This window comes from Lissotriton vulgaris, chromosome 3_1 (assembly GCF_964263255.1).
Source record: "Lissotriton vulgaris chromosome 3_1, aLisVul1.2, whole genome shotgun sequence".
Classification (NCBI taxonomy): Eukaryota; Metazoa; Chordata; class Amphibia; order Caudata; family Salamandridae; genus Lissotriton; species Lissotriton vulgaris.
Genome location: NC_141689.1, coordinates 1,263,869,471 through 1,263,891,071, shown reverse-complemented (window position 1 = coordinate 1,263,891,071; position 21,601 = coordinate 1,263,869,471). Strand labels below are relative to the sequence as shown.

At 44.1% G+C, this 21,601-nt stretch overlaps 1 long non-coding RNA gene across 1 annotated transcript in view; it reads right to left on the bottom strand.

Annotated features, from left to right (window-relative positions):
- LOC147727777 (uncharacterized) overlaps positions 1-21,284 on the bottom strand; it is a 157,101-nt gene extending 135,817 nt beyond the window's left edge. The window contains exons 1-2 of the long non-coding RNA XR_015309509.1: positions 21,262-21,284; positions 3,114-3,142 (exon numbers count right to left, since the gene is read on the bottom strand). This is a non-coding gene — a long non-coding RNA (uncharacterized LOC147727777). The remainder of the gene's footprint in view (positions 1-3,113; positions 3,143-21,261) is intronic.
- Between the last annotated feature and the right edge of the window lie 317 nt (positions 21,285-21,601).

The window sequence follows — 21,601 nt, the reverse complement described above, 5'->3', positions numbered from 1 at the left end:
GTGCAAATGTTGCCAAGGCAGTTTCTAAAGTTGGAGAAGTGGGAGTCAGAGTGGTCTCTAAAGGAGAAGACAAGCTGAGTGTCGTCAGCATAAGAAACCACTCTGACACCCCAAGACTCAACTACCCCGGCAAGAGGAGCAACGTACGCATTGAACAATAAAGGGCTCAAGGCCGAACCCTGGGGCACTCCGCACAGAAGGGGTTTGTCCTCAGATTCAAAAGGGTACAACGTAACCCTCTGAGATCGACTGGCCAAAAAAGATTTAATCCAGGCCAGAACTGAACCTCCTACCCCTAACTGTTGAAGACACAGTATCAAATGCAGCGGATAGGTCGAGGAGGACCAACATGGCCTCCTCGCCCCTATCCACTGATTCCCTAATAATCTCAGAGACTTCTACCAGCGCCGTCTCAGTGCTGTAACCGGTTCTGAAACCGGACTGGGAGTCATGTAGGAGTTGGTTAAATTCTAGATACCGTGCCAGCTGGTTCTGTACCACCTTCTCCAAGATCTTAGCAGGTTTGGGCAGAAGTGATATAGGCCGATAATTACTGAATACTAAGGGGTCAACACCAGGTTTCTTCAGTATGGGAATAAGCCTGGCCTGCTTCCACATTGAGGGGAACTGTCCTAAGGACAGAGAGGTATTCCAGATGGAAAGAAATGGATTTACCAGAACCGGGGCAAGAATGCCCATGACTCTAGCCGGGCATATCTTACCCCTTTACGTCTATCCAAATATCAAGAGGGGAAATGTTGCAATAAATGCCAACTGCCAGCAGCTTCCGACATACACATGTTTTGGGACTGCCCCCAAATAGCTACCTATTGGATGGAGATCAAAGTAACTTTGGACTCAATTATCAAAACCAACATTTCCTTATCCCTACCATTTGTCATTCTTGGCTTCGACCGGAACATCACTGGGGCAGCACGGTCATTTTTGTTCTATGCCATCCTGTTGGCAAGACGGCAGATATGCATGCATTGGGTGGATATCACCCCTCCCACTCACTCAGCATGGCTAACGTCATTATACGAAACCTCAAAGGTTGACTTGAAAAGATCATGTAGAGTCCAGAACCTCACATTCTGGACAGAGTGGAAGTGAAGCTCTTTTGGGGTTTTTTTTTTTGTTTTTTTTCCCCCAAACATCCAATGATTAAGCCCATCTACTCAATAATTCAGTACTATGGTCTGCCTAGATTTCGACATGTATATACTGACTTCACTGGCACAAAGTTGCCTTGAGACATCGTCACAAGATGTACGGACGTTCAACCAACCCATAAAAATCTCTGCCTAGCTGTTTAGCGGCTCAATTTCCAGGGCATTGCTCCCAATGGCGGTGTGCTGGCTGGGTGGTTAACTCCGCATCTAAGGGACGTGTGTCGGGCAGATGAGGTTAAAAAAAAAAAACAGACAGCATGGAGACTTCCTCACCATGAACATCAGAATCTACAGATCCTTCCCTCACCACAACCATCTACTAAATAGCAGTGTGCAGGAAGAACTAAACAAAAGCTTATGTGCTAGTAGAGTGCTTGCTGAATTCTTAAAGTCAGGCCTGCCTTCATCCTCCCTCACTTTAGTGTTTATCTCCACCTTTCAGCCTCATAATTGCAGTCAATAGACTTCGACTGTCTTGCAAAAATGTATCATCACCCATTGTATGCCATGATAAACCAGGGCCATCAAAAATGTATTTATTTTCTTCATATAACCAGACTTGTACCACATAGAGAATCATACTTGACTTTTGCTAAACAGTTCTGAAGGGCCACATAACAGTGGAACTTAACATGAGTGGCATCTGTAGAGTTTCTCTCCATGACATAGAGAAAAACATCTGGTCAAACTATTGATTCACAAACCTTCATACAGTGCCAACAGCATTTTGGGCGAATATCATAGGGTATGGCTGATAGTCCAACACCCTTTATGAAGGAAAGCTTTGTGTTTACCTGCAGGTTAAAAAACTGTTTCTGGGATGGGCCTAGGCCTCTTTGTGTTTACTGGATTAGTATGATGCAAGGGCCACAAAATATGGTCTTTATAACACGTATTGACACTCAGGGAACAGTCACATTCCCATCCCAAAAAATAAATAGACTCCAACTCAAACCCGCATTTGCAATCCATTTTATTTATGTTTTGGGTTTTAAAACCTAAATAAAGGCTTTGTTATTTACAATGCCAATAGCTTAAACTCTCTTAAATTCAAGACCTAGTGCATTGCAAATGCTTGTTTAATGAGGAGACTGGACCAAATCATGACAAAGATTTACAGGAGGAAAGAAAGAACTCTGCATTCCCCAACCCCTGTCCTATTACATAGTTCTGCTTTTCCCGCCCTGTCTTGTAAATCGGACGCACAAACGAGCCAAAGCTGCAGGCCTGCTAGGCCACACCTGGAGTGTGGGGCAGCCTGCTGCTAGGTCCCTAAACTGCGCCCGCCAATCTAGGTTTGTCGGCTCTCACTGTTTTAGTCTCCTTTGTCTCCCCGCCTCCCCAAACCCCCAAACTTCGCCCCCAGCTATTCCTTTCAGAAAGCCCAGGCAATCTGCCCTTTGAGGAAAGCAGCCACTTATTAGGGACTGGGCTAACTGAGAGAGCTAGAAAACAGACCAGCATGTACCGCTTCCTATCTGTGCCATCTCTAGAGCCTATTCCATGGTGCTTCGGCAACAAAAAAAAGTAAATGGATTTAACTCTCATTGGCTTCCCTGCAGCAATTCAAACAAAAGTGCAAGCAACAAAGACCTTTTCCAGTGTGGCAGGTGTTGGTGTCAGATTCCGCCCGAAGCAAGCAGAAGGGGAACAAAAACGTGTGTTTTCCCTTGAAGCCAAGACATGCAGGGGCAGGAGCATGCTAATATTATAGCAGTGTGATGTTAGTGCCAATACAGTACCAGGCAATTTCCAGAGACACTTGTTTCAGGGTGCTTAATGGGGATGTGTACGTTTGGAAGAACAGGGTGTTAAAAAAATACATTAAAAAGACTTGACACTAACAAAAATAAACAACATAAAAAAGCCGGTTAGTACAGCCGCAGTGAAATGAGCTAGCAGGCTAGTCCAGGTACCGCCTGCTGAAAGAATAATTCTTACCTTTTTCAATTACGATGAAGTGACCTAACCTAAAGAGAAAGAACAGAAACAGCATCCAGTAAATAAACACAAAGCATACCCACCAGTTTCCTATTAGGAGAAAATCAGACATTTTTGGAAAACGCTCCAGAAAGAGACCATCAAATTTAATTGTAAAACAAAGAATACTATTGATTATATAAATGTAAATACAGTTGCATGCTACATACATTAAATAGTTATTAAAATTAAAGAAAAAAGAACCAGGCCTCGCCTCCTCAATGGTAATGATAGGGGATTAGGGAGCACGAGTGACCTTTTGGAATTGGTCAGCTCTTTTCAAGCACTCGTGTTTGTGGCTGCAATCATCCACCTTGCTGGGAGAGAGCAGACGCATGTGTGGCCACGCTAATTGGAAACAGATAGCCCCTGCGAGCCGCTGCTCGCTCCCGCAAGGCGGATGCCGCCACAAGCAAGAGTGCTTTAAAAGAGCTGACCGATTCCAAAAGGTCCTCTCCTAGAGTAGCACTTGCGCGCTGCCTAGGCGAGACTTAAAAACTACTCAGTGTTAAGGATGCATCTGAAATATTTTGGACATGAAACAGCACTCTTTAATTTAAAAAAGAAAAGTTACAGATTTGATACCATCTGGAAAAAAGTACTTGACTATTCATGCAAGGGATTTTTCATTTCTTTATTTCCATATAAAGTAGAGAGCTCTGCCTTTCTTTATTTTATTTGAGGGAAGTATTTGAAGGGCCAGATATTTTTATTAGGTGGATTCTTGAAAATCTCTGCAGATTTCATAGGGAGCAAATCCTCTAGTATGAAAATTATAATATTTACATATTATATACAGCAACACTTAACCTTGAAATTCTGAAGAAGCAGTGGTATGGTTTTGTTAGGGGATGGAATGATTAAACTGGGCAATGCTGAACTGATTTTCTTGAAGAAACGTACAGGCTCTTGGTGGACACTATTATTTGTACAGCAACTTGTCATCTCATTAAAACTTCAATAAAATACCGTTTGAAGAAAAAAAGAAACCTGTAAGTGAACATGAACTTCAGCCTTTAACAGCGCACCAGCGAGTCCTAGTCACATGAAATGCTTTCCACACAATGTAAAATCTATGATGCTTATTGTTATTTCTGCATTACCCAAATTAAGTAAAGCACATCACAAGAAGTGCTTTATACACCATGCAAACTCTTCAATGTATATTTCTTCAACAAGGTGTTCCATAGAGGTACCAAGCTACCCGGCCATTGTCATGCCTTACCCACATTTTGTTAATGGACTCCATCTTGATGCCCCATTAGTTTTACTGTGAAGACCGCAGGGAATGAAAAATATCACTGCAGGACAACACATTTATCTTTGTATTTAGGACTATGTCTCATTCGTCTTCGAAGCACTTATCTGGCTACCCACAGCCAAGCGTGCAACCTTCAAGGCGTTCTGCATTGTACTGGAGTCATCTTTAGCAGGAGTTTTTCCTACATCGAAGTTAACTTATAAAGAAACAGAAACTAATCTCTTCCTTAGAAAGGTAAACTAAGTTATATTCCCTTCCTAAAAGAAGGAAGTGATCTGTTGCACCTGCTTCTCCACTCAGACATAAAAACAATGAAAGTCTCCTGTCAAAGACAAAATGCATCCATGACCACCTGGAGTTCTGAGAGGCAATGAAGAATTGGTGTTTTCCCAAAAGTTGATAAAGGGCCCACTAAACAGCAGAAATTACGATTCACCTTCACGACTAGGCCTTGGATGCCAAATAAGTGAGGATCATACCAATTCTAGAAATAAAATATAATAGAATCACTGTCTGTTAGGCATGGGGACATATCAAATATCTATCATCTGCTCACTTCATAGCTCATCATTACTTTCAGCATGATATTGTGTGAGAAGCCTCTGCTAACTAAGCTAAGAATGGTAATCTGTATTTTAGAGTGGGTGTATGAAAGGTTATATTGGGATGTGAGGAGGTGCATTAGATATTAATTGGATGATGTCATCAGTGATGCCATTTGAGATATTTTCAGGGATGTCATCAGTGATGTCACTGACCATGTAATGAGTGATTAAATATGTGACGTCATCAGCAGTGCATTGCGGGGGCGTGAGTTATAGTTAGCTTAACTAACTATAAGGGCTGAATTTCTCTTGTTTTCTATTAGTTAAATCTCCAACTAATTATAACGTCCCTAAAACCTATGTTTTTTCAGTGAATTTCAACGCCTTTACGCCAATGAGGTCATTTTCTCAGTGGCCTACCCACTTACTTCGCTGCCGGCAATAGTGGATGACCTGCAGGCCTTTAGCCAGGTCTCAGGCTTTAAAATAAATATGCAGAGGTCCCAAATGCTCAGTCTTACCGCTGCACAAGCAACAGTCAATACCTTGCAGGCACACTTTGCTTTTGACAGGGTGGCATAGGATATCACTTATCTCTGGCTGGGTCTTTACAAAAGCCTGGCTAAAACTGCAGAAGTGAACTATATGACTCTTCTCTCTCACATCCGCAAAGAGTTGACTCGCTAGTGGTGATTACCTTTGACGTGGTTTGGGAGGCTGGCTGCTGTTAAAATAATGTACTTCTCCGGGCCTTATATCTCTTTCAAATGCGTCCCTTACAGCCCCCGTCACATTCGCTCCAACACATACAAGCTGAGATCGAACACTCAGATTTTTCCCCGCCTGCAGAAGTCCCTACTGCAGCGCCCTAAAAGGGAGGGCGGCCTCGGACTGCCCAACATATCCCGCTATTTTCAGGCCTCACTGGTGCAGTACCTCATGGAGTGGAATTGTCCTATGACAGAGAAGTATTGGGTCTTCATGGACCAGACAGTAGCTGGCCACCATATCTGGAGGAAGGCTTGGCTGCTGCGGTCTGCCCATACTTGGGGGCTACATTCCTCACTTGTTACTCACCCTACTCTGCTCCCCTAGGATAGGGTATCCTCAAGGGCTAACCTCACCACTTTGCCCTAACCGATGACCCCAATCTTCTTAAACCCTGACTTCCCAACCGGGATGGATAGGAGGGTTGGCCAACATGGGCTGGATGGTGGGTGTAAACACCTGGGACATCTGTTTGACATACAGGGCCTCATCCCTTTTAAATAGCTTCAAGTGAACTACAGCCTTACTGACTCTGATCTCTTTTAAATGCACAAATGAGGCACTGGGTATCCAGTGCCACAACAGGACCCTTGGCCATTAGACCTATGCTGCCCTTCGAGAAGGGGCTCCTTTACAAAAAAGTTGATCACAAACTTATCTCCGAAATATACTCGTTCCTCTCCATGAGCGCTGAGAAGACTCGCTCTGCAGGTCAGAGTCGCTGTGAAGGTGAGCTGGGACACACACTATCAGACAAGGATTGGGAGGATGTCTTCTATAGGGCCCACCACACTGCAAACTCCATGGGTCATGCTAAAACTGCATTTCCTCTGCTGGCGTGGCTGCGGTAGCCCTGGTACCCACCTCTACCTATTGCGCAACTGTCCAAAGCTCCCAAGATACTGGGAGAGTATACTTGATGACATAGTTAGGGCCTTTGGCACCACCATTCCTAGGTTTCCTGCTTATACCCTCTTAGGACTACCCAATGCTCTGACCTTCCCCTTGCGCTCTACCAGAGGTAAACAGATGGCACTAGCGCTGAATGCCGCACACCGGGTACTGTTAGCGGGGTTGAACTCAAACAGGATCCCTGAGCATACGCAATAGCTACATCAATTATGGTACCTTTTAGGAATGCAGAGGCTGTCAATGGCTACCCTTGGGAATAAATCAGAGTATGCTAAGATCTGGGCCCCATTTATTTCCATTCTATCCACTGAATTCCGCAAACAGTCCTGCCATCTTGACGCACTACAGATTTTAAGATCAGATACAAGACCATCCTTTGTATGTGCCATTGCAAAATTTCTTGGTTTGTTCTGGGTCATTAGGCTAAGGCTCCTGTCCACTTTTCCCTGTGCCAGGGACCAGCTGTAGTAAAAATCTTACGACTCAAGGGTGCTTTAATCGCCAGGATCCTGTTGTTAACTTTCTTCTCAAAGTTTTCATCACAATCTATTTAAATTGTGGATATTGTTAGTCATTATTGCACTCACACTTTATTCCTGTGTCATTCTTTTTACTTAATTTTTAATTGAGTACAAACATAGATATGCTGCATCTTAGCGATTTCCTTGGTGTTTACAATTCTCATTACGTGATACTTAACCTTTTGAACCTGGTACTAAATATCTACTTTTACTTGTGTTAACTGTATCATGGGCTACACTGCTACATACCCAATTCAATATATGAAAATAACAAGTACAATCCTGAGGTTTGAAAATAACACACAGAAGAAAAGACGACAACACTGACAATATCACACAGATCTAGCTGTGGGATCATCCTTTTTTAGGACAAAATCCCTCACCCACCGAAGGTGGCATGCTTCATCATTTGGGATTCCCTGTGTGCCTCTCTCTCAGAGAGGGAGTTGTAGCCCTCAGAGGAACTAGGGGGCATATTATCAAGGGAGTTTATCTCCGCTTTTTTGGCTTTAAAAGCCAAGAAAGCGGAGATAAAATTATCTCCCTATTACCTAGCTGCCGCTAACACCAGTTAGCGACAGCTAGTAGGAGATAGCGACCATCTTGGGCCCCACTTTGCATGTCAGTGATATTTATCACTAATGACATGCAAAGTGGGCGTGCCAAGATGTTAGCGACTGAAAACAGTCGCTAACATCGCTATCTCCTATTACCAACTTTTGGAGATATTCGTGCTAAGCGCGAATATCTCCAAAAGCTAACACCTGCCCTGAGCAGTTCTTAGCCATGTTATCCAATGGGAGGTGGATAACATGGCTAAGAGCATTAGCTCGGTAATGCATGAATATCGCGGACTTTTCAGCGATATTCATGCTTTGCAGCGATTTTTATCGCATTTGCGATAAACCTTGGTAATCCCAAGGTTTATTTGCGGTAAAAATCGCGGCAGCTCAGCGGCAAATTTTTGTCTCTAACCAAGCAATAGCGATAATTATCGTTATTGCTTGGTAATATGCCCCTAGGTTCCTCTGAGAGGAGAATCCCAAATTATGAAGCATGCCACCTTCGGTGGGTGAGGGATTTCATCCTAAAAAGGGATTATCCCACAGCTAGATCTGTGTGATATTGTCAGTGTCTTCGTCTTTTCTTCTGTGTGTTATTTTCAGACCCCAGGATTGTGCTTGTTATTTTCAACTTATTACTGGCACCATATTGGAAGGGGGTGAATGGACTGGGCCTCCATTGGGGAGGTTGGATAATGTGAACCTCCCTTCATTATTAAGAGGGCATGCAAAGTAACCTCCCGAAGTACATGGGAGGTCAGTGGGAGGGTTGCAAAGCGAAAGGTCATAATACATGGATTGCCATGGCCAGAGACCGACGCCAAATAGGGCAGTGAGTACGATGGGCGCCATCTTAAAAGGGGCCAAACTAATGTGGGGGAGCCTCTAGTGGAAGTAATCTTGTGTAGAGCCTTACATGGAGAACTCGTTAGGCAGACTTGAAAGGCTAAGTATTAACTTGCTGAATGGTAGGAGCTATGTCAATATGTCTTAAGAGAACATGCTGTATTAAACTTAATTGTATGCTAATAAATATAGTTATCATATGAGTTAAGGCACTGATGCTGGTGCCGGTGTGAAACAGTAACCAAAGGAAGTTGCAAGTACAATGTACATAGGTATATTGTACTGACAACTTCCATAGGTATGTGGAGAGGAGGCAAGATGGTGGCTGGTCACTCGGCTGTGAGATGGTGTTGCTTGCTCTCCTGGACAATTCCTTCTATTCAAGGTTGCTGTCGTCGTAGTAATGGTGGCAGCTGAAGCTGGAAGAAAGTGATTTAAATCTAATGCAGCAGAGAAGGGGTGTTATCAAATGACATGCTTTAGCGTTTGACTCAGTTACAGAAACGATTGCCAGGCAAAATATCCTGGCTCGGATTACCTCCAAACTGTTTTGGTCTATTGTGTTCATCTCAGTGTCCACTTGGAATATTGGCTTTGAAAGTGCTGGTTAAGAACCTGAAAGCCCACGCGCTGATAGCGCGCGCAGCCAATCTCGGTAAAGGTGCTAGCAGGGCAAGGAGCTGCAAGCTGCCCGTGGAGTAGATGAGATGGCGGCAGGAGCAACTCGAAATCTGCAATCGACTGTCGCCGGAGTAGACAAAGGGAAGCAGTTGCTGCCCACACTATTCAAGGTACAAGCGGGGAAAGTGAAGACCCCTGTGAGTGGGGAGGGGAACAAGCAGGAGCAGCTGGCTGCATTCAAAACGGCAAGCGATACGGTATCGAAAGTGACAGGCGCAGCTTCCATTTCTGCTGTATGAAGTGAGAGTCTATTTGTTCAGCCCCCCCAAGCGAAATGGGTCCCCGCATCAGGAGCAGGCTGGGGCTAGCGTATCGGTACCAAACGGGGATGGCTCAATCATTAGCATGATGCCGGCTGGTGGCAGTGAAAACGCTAATGGAGGTGAAGGCAATAGAGAATCCCAACCAATGGTACCTCTGCCGGGCAATGGTCGGTAGCTTTGGCCATTTGTGCTCAACAAAATCCTGAGTCGCCAAGCCAAAGTGCTGATTTTGTAAGTACAGCAGCTGAAGGGGCTCGTCCAAAGGATCCTTCTGATGATAATGGGTTTGTAAATGAGCCCGAAGGGTTAGACAAATTCTATTCCATGTCAGACCATACAGGGTCATCGGAGGATGAAGGCCCGGACAAGGAGTGGACGAGTGACAACAATAATCTTGCTTATTGGTGGTGCAACAAAGCGTCAAAAGATGAAGTTTCACCCCAAGGGTCCATACTGTCCGCAAAGTTATGAAACTGAAAGATAAATGGGCCAAGTAAGGACCTGGGGTCTCTGGGATCAATGATATGTGATTATTCCTTCTCTACGCAGCCTGGTTCAACTGGGAATGCTCCTGTTGCTGATGGAGCTCGTACAATAGACACTGCTCAGATGTCTCCTGCAGAAATAACACTGTCAACTATTTATCAGACTATCATGATGCACCACGAAGAGACGTGTCAGGAAGAGTGCTCGTACACAGGATGCATGTCGCAGGATGCAGAATTCGATCTGAAGAGTGGCCAAAACATGCTCGGATATTGCTGTCAGAATCATAGAAGCTGAAGAAAGGATCTCTACGTTGGAGGATGATTTGGCAATTCAGAAAGGCCGTACGGATTCAATTAAGGCACAAAGGGATGACATGTTGTGGAAATTCACAGATCTGGAAAACAGGTCCAGGGGGAATAATTTAAGAATCTTAGGAATTCTGAAAGGCAGAGAGGGGTCGAACATCAAACACTTTGTCATGGAACTTTTTTCCGAAGCATTTCGGGACTTAAAGCAGTGGGACTGGCAGCTGGAGGTTCAACAAGCACATTGTTTTCCCTTCAAGCAAAGGCAGAAATCTGGCTCAGCTGGGGATAAGCCTTGGGCAATATTAATTTGTCTAAATAATTTTTGGGCTAAGGAGAGATTTTATGACCTAGCTAGGCCAGACAGGAAGAGGGTAGGGAAAGATTGTGAGTTTTTCATTAGACCGGATTTATGTCCGGCAACAGTTGAGCGGAGGTGGCAGCTCCGCCAGCTAATAGAGGCATTTCAAGCAAAGGGGGCGCAAGCCTTCTTGCTCTACCCCTTAAAGCTGAAAATAATTCACCAGGGCCAGACGAGATTCTTTCTATCGGAAATCCAGGCGAAAGAGTTTTTGAATTCTATTTAGCTGAAAATTCCAGCCTTGGTGGCTCACCATTGCAGGGGTCATTAGATTTCTCAGGTATTAAGACGGGGGTTGAGCTAATGGAAAGGTTTTTTTTCTTCTCTCATTTAGAATTTTTTTTAGGTTGGTATTGGCTAAGATCCTCGGTTGTGTGCAATAATGGGAGGAAGGATCTAGGGGAGAATGGGGGAAGCCAGCTTATCCCATCACAATGACCTAGGTCCTCTTGCCTCATAAGGGGGGGGTGAAGGGTTGGGGGGCAGGGGTTGGGGTTGGGTATGGGTAAAGGGAGGGGTTAAGCTTTGGCTGAAGAGGGAGGGCTGGAAGGCTAGCAGGGTTTTGGTCTTAAAATATAGTTGTGACAACTGCAAAAACATTTTTGGTGGTATGTTACTGTTTGTGAGTAAAGATTTTATTTTTTCTGAGTTGAAATTACGTCCTATTTTCTATTTAAATGGGGCAGGATAGATTGCGTACAAGTACATGGAAAATGTGTGACCTAAATGATGGGAAAAAATGGGCATTGCTATCCAAAATTGTACAAATCATGCAAGAAGATATTCTGTGTTTACAAGAAACACATATACCATGGGAGAAGCGGGAGTGTTTGAAAGTCCCTGGTTTTGATTTAGTTAGTAGCTTGCTCTAGACAGTCATCTATGATTAGAAGTGTGGCCATACTGCTGAGGCGAGGTGTTGGGCTCAGTAAAAAAGCCAAAGAGGACAGTGCAGGCAGATGGGCAGTAGCCGAAATTATGATTAATAGCAGACCCATTTCCATCTGCATGATATATGGCTCAAACTTAGACGATCCAGAAGTTATGAAATGTCTAAATCTTAAATTAGCAGCATGGCTGCACCCTATGGTTATGTGTGGGGATCTGAATATTCATTTGGTAGGCAACTTTAATCTTATAAGTGATTAAAAGTATCTGGGTAGGAAACCCAGAGTCTTTAGGGCTCTTCAGACTTTAGTCTCAGAGTACAGATTGGTTGTCGTTTGCTACAGGCATAATAAAGATAATGATGGGTATACATACTATTCTGCCCCCCCACAAAAAAATGGTCCGGTTGGACTATCTCTTTATGTCTGATCAGCTGGTAGGGGAGGCCTCTGTTGAAGTACACCCAAAAATTATATCTGATCATAACTCGCTGATAGTGGAGTGCCCCTGGTGTCACTTGGTCAGAGCTCCCAGACCGTGGATATTTGAAAGAAAATTATTGTTGGACCAATCTTATTGAGATCACATGAATAAATGGATAGCAACATTTTTAGGTATTAACAGAAAAACTGCTTCTGATTGTATAGTGTGGGACACATTCAATGCTGCAGTGCGGGTGAGACTAAGAGCTTTGCAGCCTATCATTGGAAGACTGTACAGGAGCAGACCAAGGGACGCGTTGAGGAGTTACGGGTTGCAGAGATGGAGTTAACGCGGAATATTAAGGACTGCCTTAATATGGATCAGAGACAACAGGCGGTGGCTATAATCAAGTCTAAATTATTGGAATTTTTTGGTGAAGATTTGGCTGCCAAGTATGTTCAATATTGTACGATGATGTATGAATTTGGGGAAAATTTGGGCAGCGTTCTTGCTAAAAGGCTACAACAGAGAAGTTTGGCAAATCGAATCACTAGAGTTCAGGATCAGCAAGGTTGTATTCAGGACACGCAGGAGGGGGTCATTGAAGTGTTTGAGAAGTTGTATACTTTGCTGTACAAGGAAGAGAGTACCAGATTGCTCAGTGAGTCTTTGGCTGAGGGCTTTCTGCAGGATATTGATACTCCTAAAGTCAAAACAGGTCAGAATAAGGCTATTTCTGCTCTAATTACTTGGGAGGAGGTTGAGCTGGCCATACAGTCCTTGGCCAATGGAAAGGCTGCAGGCCCGGATGCTATTCCGCTGGAGTTCTATAGGGCATTTTCCCAAGAAATCCTTCAAGACGTTTTATCAGTCTTTAGGGCGGCACAGAAGGGTGTCATACCTGAATCTTGGCGGCAAACTACGATAGTACTTTTCAAGAAAAAAGACAAGTCTGAGCTAAACACCTCATCTTATCGGCCTATCTCATTAATTAATACAGACAGCAAAATATACTCTAAAATGTAGGCACTAGACTTGCGGAGGTTATTACTCCTTTAGTGTCCATATGGCAGCATGGGTTTATTCCCGGCAGGGATACGCCCGACCATGTTCTGCGGGTCATTGCCCTTTTGGATTGGGCGCAGGTCATGGAGTCTCCCCTCGGAGTGATCCTGTTGGACACCGAGAAGGCATTCAACAGGGTCTCCTGGGGGTTCTTATCGGCAGGGCTCCGCTGGAAGGGCTTTAATATCGAATTTATACAGGCATTACAAGCATTGTATATTTCTCCAGCTGCAACAATTTGTATCTCAGGGCAGGAGACAGGTTATTTTATTGTTCTTAGTAAAATCAAAGGGAATCCGAATATTTTGCTGGTTAGGGTCAATGGTCAAGAGTATAAGACGCTGGCCTATGTGGACGATATTGTGCTTCTAACTAGAGATGTCGGTCCTGCCTTTGCAGCTCTAAAGACTCTTGCTGAGCAATTTGGCCTACCATCAGGCTATAAGCTGAATGTTTATAAAACTCAGGTCATACAATCAGCCGCTATGTGTCCCTCTGATGTTCCTGTTGTTACGGAAGCAATATATTTGGGGGTCAAAATCACTGCTTCAGTGGCCAATATCACTGACTTGAATATCCTTCCAGTGGTTGAATCTGTTAATAATACGTTAGAAAGATTAGATCATCTGCACCTTTCGTTGTATGGCCACTGCAACGTACTTAAAATGTTGGTCCTCCCAAATGTTTTGTATTTATTTAGAACTATCCCACTAGAGTTTTTGCAAGTGAGTCAGGGTAGGGCCGAGGCGATTTTGTTTTAGATTTCTCTTGGGATACCGTCGGTCAAGTAGGGCGGCCAAGTGTATGTGCCTCCCTAGAGACCGTGGGGGATGGGCGGTCCTTATTATTTTATTGTATTATTGGTCAGCTATGCTGCAACATTTTGGAGTATTGTTGGTAGGAGATAGGGCAGAGGTTCAGTTAGCCAACAGACCAACTATTTACGAGATAGGTTTGGGAGAGGCGGCTAAGGGTATTCTAATGCGTATACTTGAACCAAGTTACTTAAAAAAAACAAGGTTCAAAGTAATCAGGGCTGTGTTTTCAGACTGGTGGAAAATTCGCCATAAATGGGCAATTCCAAATATTAATACCTATACGCCCTTTACGGCTGCTGGAGTTTTGCCATCTATTTTTCAGGACCAGGTATATTTAGATGGCAGCTGCTGGGCCTGAAGGATATAGGCGGCCTATGTTCGGGTGGGCAATTGGCTTCCTTCTTCTTTTTAAGGGAGATGTTTCATTTAAATACTCATGATTTTTTTTAAATATCTCCAGATCTGAAGTTTTATTGATAAATACCATCATGATACTCCCACAATATTTAAAAAGGTTATTTTAATCGAATTAGTTCGAGAATAGGTACAGTTTATCAACACCTGTTATCAGGTCTCCCGGACGATGTTGACGTACAGAATACAAAATGGGAGGGAATATTTTGTAGGACTGGGGTTGATATTAGGCCTTCATTGGAACTGGCAAGCCATAGTTTAGTCTATGGTAGCTTACAGACTCAAAGCTATATGGCAATGTTTGATCTATACTACACACCGGCAAAGATTGCAAAGTGGGTGGAGGGGGCGGAAGGCTGATAGTTGTCGTAGGTGTGGGCTTCGAGCATCCATTGCTATAGGGGTGTTTTATTTGTGTCCAAATCTGAGGGAATTCCTCCAGGAAGTTGAGTATTTTATCAAAATGGCGCTGGAAATTCCGGTTGTAACCTCCCCTGAGCTGGTGATAATGGGGTGCGAGGATACCTGGATGGGTGAAACATCTAGGTATGTTTCCGCCTTCCTGTTTGCAGCGATGGCAATGATTCGGCTGTGTATTATGTCTCAATGGATAAGTCTGGAAGCCCACTCATTCTTTAATTGGAGAGCAAGGATGGTTGCAACGTATAATTTGGAGCCCTTTGTTTTTCTTCTAAGGGGGAAAAGAAGGCGGGAGTTGGCAACTAGAATATGGGTCCCGTTAAAGGAGTGATCTAAGCGTTGAGGTATATCAAGGAGTTGGACCAAATGCAGTCTGTGTGGATGTGTAGATCTCTGCCTTAGTATGTCTGCTTTGCTGTCTTCATCCTGCCCATCTAGTCTCACAACTGATGTATAATTCCATGTTTTTCCATTCAATTAAAGAAAATAAAGTTAAAAAAACATTGCCCATAGGTATAGCGTATATCAAAGTCAAGCTTGACATGAGATGTGATAGGTGTGCCAGTCTGTAGGTGGCCAAACAAGAGTTACCAAAGGGGAGTAATGGAGCTAAAGATCAGTTATCCAATTTACTCCACGGAATAACCTCAGAACGAAATGCCAGAGGTTGTACTACCTTTCAGTGTGGCTCATTCAATTGGAAGTAGTACTCCAAGGGGCTTATTTATGAGCCCTTGCGTCGCTCTTGCACAGCCGGTATGTCCCTTTTTGTGACGCACCAGTAGCATAAGAAATGAGCCATGTTGCGCCATATTTACGAAGTGACACATCTAGGTAGATGCATCACTTCGTAGACCACTGCTCTACATTATACCTGCGCCAGGTATAATGTAGCGCTGGGCCACCGCCAGACCCCTAAATATTTAAAAAATGTATGTCTTGACTTTGACTTATTAGAGTTTAGTCATTTTGGGCTTGTTTTGTTCAGAATAATATAATCAATTTTTTTAGACTGGTGTGGAGTCTTTTTGTGGGTGGTGTTTTCACGCAGTTACTGTTTTGATGTGTTCACAAATACTTTACACATTGCCTCTTAAGTTAAGCCTGCCTGCTCTGTGCCAAACTTCCAGAGGGGTGAGCACAGGTTAGTTTTTGAAGTATATCTGACTTACTTCAACTAGGATCGTAGTGTGTCATGGACTGATAATGTTTCACCTGCAATGATTTTGCAGACTTTTGGTGTAGAGAACCAGGTGTTGTTGTATGGTTACGTTTTATTTCCAGAGTTTTTTATAGCACAAACTTGACCCAAAGGTATCGGATATCAGAGCACTTTGCATGAGCACCAGTTGCTTACACAAGGACACATTTGTTTTCGTTAGGCACGGATGTTTAGGTGATTTGCCTAGAATCACAGGATGTTGAGCATCATTGCCAAGACTCAAACCTGGTTCCCCACTTTGAGATCGGCCACCCTAGCCATTAGGCCACATCCTCATTTCTGACTCATGTCAATTCAGTTCAGTAAAAATATATTAATTAAAATCCTTTTGACCACCCTTTTCAAAACCCAGGTTGATGAGTTCAGCCAAACATACAGTGGTAGAGACTTCCTTATTTTGGGGGCCGAACCAGAGAGTAGTAAAGTTAGGAGTCCTAACTTTACTACTACTAAACTGAAAAAAATCTTAATTTTAAGACTTTCTGTATTCATAGAAGGCATTTAGGAGTCCTAAAGTTAGGAGTCCTAACTTTACTACTACTAAACTGAAAAAAATCTTAATTTTAAGACTTTCGGTATTCATAGAAGGCATTTAGGAGTCCTAAAGTTAGGAGTCCTAACTTTACTACCACTAAACTGAGAAAAGTCCTAATTTTAAGACTTTCGGTATTCACAGAAGGCATTTGGGAGTTCTAAAGTTAGGAGTCCTAACTTTACTACTCCTAAACCGAGAAAAATCCTAATTTTAAGACTTTCGGTATTCACAGAAGGCATTTGGGAGTCCTAAAGTTAGGAGTCCTAACTTTACTACTACTGAACTGAGAAAAATCCTAATTTTAAGACTGTCAGTAGTCACAGAAGACATTTAGGAGGCCTAAAGTTAGGAGTCCTAACTTTACTACTCCTAAACTGAGAAAAAAAACTAATTTTAGGACTTTCGGTATTCGCAGAAGGCATTTAGGAGTCCTAAAGTTAGGACTCCTAACTTCTGTGAATACAGAAATGAGTAAGTGCCTTCTGTGAATACCAAAATGAGTAAGTGCCTTCTGTGAATACCAAAATGGTAGTAAGTTTAGGATATTGTCTTAAGTTAGTTCTGTGAATCGGGCCCTATATCATTAATTTTCTAGTATATTGGAAAGCTATGTCCTTTTTACCTTATTGTTGGGGGGTGATGGCAACATACATATTTAGCTTTAGGAATTAGCTGATCTGGGATGTATTTATTCGCCGCCCTGATTAAGTCAGATGCTAATACGAAACTATGAAAAAACATGTGTTGGCTGTAATAAAATGTGACTTGGCTAGTTATACTGGTGCGTGAATTTAAGGAAGTGCCTGTGGGTTCAATAAAGAGACTGGAATGATAAAATTCCTAATTTGTACAATCCTACCTTGTAACATAACTGAGTGCTCATGGTAATTTGTATTTGTTGAACCTTTTCCATTCTATACGGGTTCTTTGGTTGCCATCCCTCACCCTTGAGCACCTTGCCTGGTCACCATGTATTGGATGTAAATGGAACAAGATGGCTTTCCTTAAAACTTTGGGGCAGATTTACAAGCCCCCTTCGCCTCTTTTATGCTGCCGTTGCATCATTTTTGTGATGCAGCGGCGGTGCAATAGATGCGCCATGGTGCGGGTTATTTACAACGTGACATATCTTGGAGATACATCAAGTTGTAAAGCCCTGTGCCAGAAGTAGGCGTTCCTGTGCGGGGGGAGTGCCTCCTAAAAGTGGCTGAGGGAAATCTACAACATTTCACTCAGTCACTTTTGGGCCAATGCTGCGTCAAAATCCGGCACCTGCTTGAAGCAGGCATAAGGATTGACGCAGCATTGTACAGATAGGGCCCCCCAGAGCATTGCTGGAGCTGCGTCGCGCTTGTAACGCAACTCCAGCAATGCGCCGCCTTTACGGCACAGATGCGTCACGCACATTGTAAATGTGGCGCATCCATGGTGGCGGAGCCGCAGTGCACAATAACTGGTGCATCCCTGCTAATATGCAGGGATGCTCCAGTTATTGTAAATCTGCCCCCTTATGAGTTAGTAAAATCAAATGACTTAGCTAACACCAGACCCAATAAAGTTAACAATGTCAAATAGTAATAAACAAAATGGAAAGTGCTGCTTGTGTGAAAAGAAGCATGACTGAAACAAAGAGGTAGTGTGTGAATTCTAAGAGAGGAGTTCAAGTTCAAGTTCAAGTTCAGGCATTTGTATAGCGCACTACTCACCCAGAGGGTCTCAAGGCGCTAGAGGAAGGGGTTCAATTATTTGTCGAATAGCCAGGTTTTCAGTTCTTTTCTGAAGGAGATGTGGTTCTGAGTAAGGCGGAGGTGGGTGGGGAGTGAGTTCCAGGTCTTGGCAGCAAGGAAGGAGAAGGATCTGCCACCCATGGTGGATTTCCGGATGCATGGGACTGCGGTGAGGGCTTGATTGGACGATCTTAGTTGGCGGGTGGGTTTGTAGAAGGACAATCGAGTGTTGAGGCATTCGGGTCCTAGATTGTAGAGGGCCTTGTGTGCGTGGGTGAGAAGGCGGAAAGTAATTCTTTTGTTGACGGGAAGCCAGTGGAGGTCTTTTAGATGTCCGGTGATGTGATCTTGGCGCGGGATGTCTAATATGAGTCTCGCTGACGCGTTTTGGATGCGCTGGAGTTTTTTCTGTAATTTTGTTGTGATTCCGGCGTAAAGTGTGTTACCATAATCCAGTCGACTCGTGACCAGTGCGTGGGTGACAGTCTTTCTTGTCTCGAGGGGGATCCAGCGGAAGATCTTTTTGAGGATGCGAAGTACGTTGAAGCAGGAGGACGAGACGGCGTTGACTTGTCTGGACATCGAGAGAGAGGAGTCTAGGATGAAGCCAAGGTTACGTGCATGGTCTGTGGGTGTGGGTGCTGTGCCCAGAGCTGAAGGCCACCAAGAGTCGTCCCAAGCTGAGGGGGAAGATCCTAGGATGAGCACCTCCGTTTTGTCTGAGTTGAGTTTTAGGCGGCTCTGTTTCATCCATTCGGCTACTTCTTTCATGCCTTCGTGAAGATTGGTTTTGGCGGTGTTGGGGTCTTTGGTGAGGGAAAGGATTAGCTGGGTGACGTCGGCGTAAGAGATGATGTTGAGGTTGTGTTGACGCGCGATGGAGGCAAGATGACTCATGTAGACGTTGAAGAGGGTGGGACTGAGTGAGGATCCTTGAGGTACGACGCAGATGACTTCGGTGGCCTCTGAGTAGAATGGGGGAAGTCGGACTCTTTGAGTTCTCCCAGCGAGGAATGAGATGATCCAGTCCAAGGCGTTTCCTTGTATGCCGATGTTGCTGAATCGATGAATAAGGGTGCAGTGGCAGACTGTGTCGAAAGCGGCGGAAAGGTCGAGTAGGATGAGGGCCAGTGTTTCTCCATTGTCCAGGAGTGCTCGGATGTCGTTGGTCGCTGCAATGAGGGCGGTTTCGGTGCTGTGTTTCGCTCGAAACCCGGATTGAGATGGATCAAGGGAGTTGTTGGATTCAAGGAAGGCGGCGAGCTGGCTGTTGACGGCTTTATTTATTTATTATTATTTATTTATTATTAATCGTGTAGAGCGCGAACAGCTACCCGTGAGGGTTTCCCGGCGCTGATTGACAGTATAGCATAGTAATCCGGAGGGAGTTATTGCGCAAAAGCCAGGTCTTAACGGCTTTGCGGCTTACCGGAGAGAGTTATTGAGCAAAGAGCCAGGTTTTAACGGCTTTGCGGAAGCGAAGATGGCAATGCTCCACTCGTAGGTCCAAAGGAAGAGAATTCCAAAGTCTGGGTCCTAGTACAGAAAAGGAACGGCCACCCACTCTGGTGAGCCTAAACTTAGGCACACAGAAAAGATGTTGGGAGGAGGAACGGAGGGAGCGTGCGGGAACATAGGGTTTGACAAGAGATTGGAGATAGGTGGGGGCAACTTCAATTTTTATCTTGTGCATAAAGCATAGTGCCTTGAATTTAACTCGTTTATCAAGGTTGATAAACTCGATGACTTTGGCCGGGAAAGGGAGGAGGGATATGGGTCGGTAGTTTTTCAGTTCTGAGGGGTCCGCTGTGGATTTCTTCAGAAGGGCGCTGAGTTTGGCGTGTTTCCAGCTTTCTGGAAAGGTGGCAGAGTTGAAAGAGCAGTTGATGACATCGCGGAGTTGGGGTGCGATGATGGAGTCAGCTTTGTTGAAGATGTGGTGGGGACAGGGGTCAGAAGGCGAGCCAGAGTGGATTGAGTTCATGAGGTGAATGGTGTCTTCAGTGGTGATTGGGTTCCAGGCGCTGAGGTTGTTAGTTGGAAGAGTAGGATCTGAAGGGGGTGGGGCGGGTTGATCGCTGGGAGAATTCTCGAAGCTGTTGTGGATGTCAGCAATTTTGTTGTAGAAGGAGGATAGCGCATTGCAGAGGTCTTGGGAGGGGGTGATGTCGTTAGTTGCTGGGGTGGGGTTGGTGAATTCTTTGACGATATTGAAGAGTTCCTTGCTGTTATGAGTGTTGTTGTCGAGACGATCCTTGAATGCTGATTTCTTGGCGGATCGAATCAGTTGGTGGTGTTTGCGGGTAGCTGTCTTGAGGGAGGCCATGTTGTCTGAGGTTGGGTTTTTTCTCCAATTCTTCTCTATGGTGCGGCATAGCTTCTTGGATGTTTTAAGTTCGTCATTGAACCAGGGAGCCTTTTTGCTGGCTGATTTCATCTGGTCCTTTTTCAGGGGTGCTAATTCGTCCGCACTGAGGGTAATCCAATGCCTGAGGTTGGTGGCCGCTTGGTCTGGGTCCATAGAGAGGGTGGGAGGGTTTTGGCTGAGTGATGTGAGGAGTTGGTCGGTGGTGATTTTGTTCCAGTTTCTCCGAGGAATAGGTTGTGGACGGTTGTGGGTCAGGGTGGTTTTGTAGCTGAAGTGAACACAACTGTGATCCGTCCAGTGGAGAGCTGTAGTGTGATCGAAGGAGATGTGCTTGCTGGAGGTGAAGATAGGGTCGAGCGTGTGTCCGGCTGTGTGAGTGGGGGTGTCAACAAGTTGTTTGAGTCCGAGATTGGCCAGGTTGTCCAGAAGGGTGGTGGTGAACAAATCAAACCAGAACAAATCAATTGAAGGCGCTATGCACTGCTAGGTAAATGTCAGATGATAATTGCAGTTGCCAGACTTCAAAACAACGCACACAAAATGTGCATGTCCTTCTATGACGAAAACAAACCAAGTGATGCTTGTCATGCATAACACAGAGAAAATAGGTAATAACAGGATGCACTCTGCATCCCTATGCACATAATAAACTACATTACAAGTTCTACAGGAGACAGTTGTTTTCCAAAGGTTTTCTTAAAAGAGTAAACTTACCATCGCAAATTGCTGTTTCAAAGTCTACGGGGACACAAAAGAGAAAATGTCAATGCTTGCACGAATATATAGTTTGAGAAGCGAATATGTTCTACTGTAATGAAAAAAAGTTATTACATTTGCTTTATTGTGTGCCTAGAAGAACAATTTCAACATCCATCTGCAACTAAGGGTTCATTCAAGGGCAAATAGTTTGATTATAGTATATTTAAAAGAAAATACATTTCCTATTATTGACACATTACTTTTTAACGCATAAATGACTTACAAAGTAATACGGAACATAATAAAATTAACTGCTTGAGGTGAGGAAATCATGATATTTGCTTCCCTTGACTCT